Source organism: Mus pahari, chromosome X, assembly GCF_900095145.1.
Source record: "Mus pahari chromosome X, PAHARI_EIJ_v1.1, whole genome shotgun sequence".
NCBI lineage: Eukaryota > Metazoa > Chordata > Mammalia > Rodentia > Muridae > Mus > Mus pahari.
This window is the reverse complement of record NC_034613.1, coordinates 107,177,731-107,181,107: the sequence shown is the minus strand read 5'-3', so window position 1 is coordinate 107,181,107 and position 3,377 is coordinate 107,177,731.

The window sequence follows — 3,377 nt, the reverse complement described above, 5'->3', positions numbered from 1 at the left end:
TTGGGTATGTTGTGGCTTCATTTTCATTAAACTCTAAAAAGTCTTTAATTTCTTTCTTTATTTCATCCTTGACCAAGTTATCATTGAGAAGATTGTTGTTCAGATTCCACGTGAGTGTTGGCTTTCTATTGTTTTTGCTGTTATTGAAGATCAGCCTTAGTCCGTGGTGATCTAATAGAATGCATGGGATAATTTCAATATTTTTGTATCTATGGAGGCTTGTTTTGTGGCCAATTATATGGTCAATTTTGGAGGAGGTACCACGTGGGGCTGAGAAAAAGGTATATCCTTTTGTTTTAGGATAAAATGTTCTGTAGATATCTATTAAATCCATTTGTTTCTTAACTTCTGTTAGTGTCCATGTTTCTCCGTTTAGTCTCTGTTTCCAGCGTCTGTCCATTTGTGAGAGTGGGGTGTTGAAATCTCCCACTATTATTGTGTGTGGTGCAATGTGTGCTTTGAGCTTTACTAATGAATGTGGCTTCTCTTTTATTTGGAGCATAAATATTCAGAATTGAGAGTTCCTCTTAGTAGATTTTACCTTTGATGAGTATGAAGTGCCCCTCCTTGTATTATTTGATAACTTTGGGTTAGAAGCCAATTTTATTTGATATTAGAATGGCTACTCCACCTTGTTTCTTTGGACCATTTGCTTGGAAAATTATTTTCCAACCTTCCAAGTGAGGATGTTTAAATCCCACTTAGAAGGTGGAACAAAATAATCAAAGGAGGCAGAGGGAAGAAGAGACATGGGGGAAGGTTAGAAGAGGAAGAATGCATAAGGGGGGAGCAGGATAAGGAATGTGGTAAATAGTAGAGGCCCAGAAGAATAAATGGGAATATGCTGCTGCCAGGAGTGAGGGATGAGAAGAACTTCTAGAAAGTCCCAGAGAGGGATGAAAGAGGCTCACAGGACTCAGTGTGTGTGACCTTAGCCAACATATCCTAAAGTGGGGATATGGAATCTTAAGAGTCCACCTCCAATAGTCAGACAGGACTCCCAGTAAAGGGATGCAGACACCAACCCACCTACAAAATTTTCAACCCAAAATTACCCTGTCTAAAGAAGTGTAGGGCGAAAAAATTGAACAGAGACTGAAGGAATTGCTGACCAATGACTGGCCCAACTTGGCATCCATCTGATTGGTGGGCACCAATACCTATCACTATTATTAATGCTATTTTATGCCTTCAGACAGGAAACTAGCAGGGCTGTCCTCTGAGAAATTTTACCAGCAGCTGACTAAGACAGATGCAGCTATTCACAGCCAAGCATATGACAGAGGTTTGGGAGCCCTATAGAAGAGGTAGGTGAAGGACTGAAGAAGCTGAAGTGGATGACAACACCATAGGATGATCAACAGTGATAACCTCGACCCCTGTTTGCTCCCAGAGACATAGCCACCAACCAAAGTGCATACATATGCTGGCCCAAGGCTTCTGGCACATATATAGTAGAGGGCTGCCATATCTTGCCTCAGTGGTAAAGGATGGGTCTAATGCTCTAGATACTTTATACCCCAGGATGGAGGAATACAGGGGTGAGTAGGCACCCTCTCAGAGATTAAAGGGAGGGTGAGGGTGGAAGAATTCTTTAAGGACAGGACCAGGAGGAAGCATAACACTTGAGATATAAATAAATAAAATAATTAATAATTAGTAAATAAAAAAGAAATCTAGATTGGCTAGCACCATTTGTTTCCAGTGTATCTTTCCTGGTTCTTTATCAAAAATCAGGTATCTATAGACTTGAGAATTGATGTCTTAGTTTAAATTTGAATCCATTTATCAATGCATCTGTTTTCATGCCAATACCATGTGGTTTTTATTACTATAGTTCTGAAATTAGGGATAGTAATAGCTGCAGAAATTCATTTATTATATAGTATTGTTTTAGGTATCCTTTTTGTTGTTGTTATTGTTGTTGTTGCTGTTATTATTGTTATTATTTTTTCATATAAATTTAAATAATGATCGTTCAAGGTCTGTAAAGAACTGTGTTGTGATTTGATGGGAATTACATTGCATCTGTAGAATGCTTTGGGTAGGATGCTTATTTTTACTATTTAATCCTACTAGTCCATGAGCATGGGAAATATTTCTATTGTCTGATATGTCCTTCATTACATTTCTTCAAAGACTTGACATATACACACCCCCCACACATACACACCCCCCACCCCCACCCATATATATATATATATATATATATATATATATATATATATATATATAATCAGTGAATAATGACACTTTCACTCCTTCCTTTCCAGGTTTTTTTGCAACAATATTCATAAGGTAAATGGATCTGTAATTGACTGTCTTTGTTGAATCTTTATGTGGTGTCATCATTAGGGTAATTGTAGGCTGTCAAAATGTTTGCAATATTACATCTGATTCTATTTTGTGGAACAATTTGAGGAGTGTTAGGATTAACTCCTTTTTGAAAGTCTACTAGAATTCTGCACTAAAACCATCTTGCCTTGAGTTTTTATTGATTGGAAGTGGTTTTTAATGACTTTTTCTATTTTACTGGGGATTATGGTTTCTGTAAATTGTTTATCTGACCTTGATATAATTTTTTAAAATGGTACCTATTAAGACAATTGTTCATTTCCTTTATATTTTCCGTTTTGGTGTAGCACAAATTGTTAAACTCTGTCCTTTTAATTTTTTGAATATCCTCAATATCTGTTGTCCTTTCTATTTCTGATTTTATTAATTTGAATTTTTCTCTGTCCTTTTGTTAGTTGGATAAGGGTTTGTCTATCTTAATTTTCTCAAAGAGCCAATTCTTTGTTTCATTGATTATTTGTATTATTTTCTTTGTTTCAATTTTCTTGATTTCATCACTCAGCTTGATCATTTCTTGCTATGTACTCCCATTGGGTTTGCTTTTTCTTTTTGTTCTATAGCTTGTAGATGTGCTTTTAGGTTGCTAGTATAAGATATCACCCCCCCCTTTTTTTAATGTAGACACTTAGTTCTATGAAACTTCCTCTTAGAAAATCTTTCATTGTGGTCAATATGTTTAGGTATGTTGTTTATTCATTTTCATAGAATTATAGGGCATATGTAGTTTCTTCTTTATTTCATTTTTGATCCATTTTTCACTGAGATGTTTTCAATTTCTATGAGTTTGTATGTTATCTGTTTATTTTGTTAATGATACCCAGCTTTATTCTATGATTGGTCTGATAGGGAGGTTATTTCAGTTTTCTTGTGTGTATTGATAATTCTTTTATATACAATAATTTTGACAATTGGGAAGTTTTGTGCCATGCTGAGAAAGAAATTTATTTATGTGTGTGTGCATCTCTCTCTCTCCCTCCCTCTCCCTCTCCCTCTCTCCCTCTCCCTCTCCCTCTCCCTCTCCC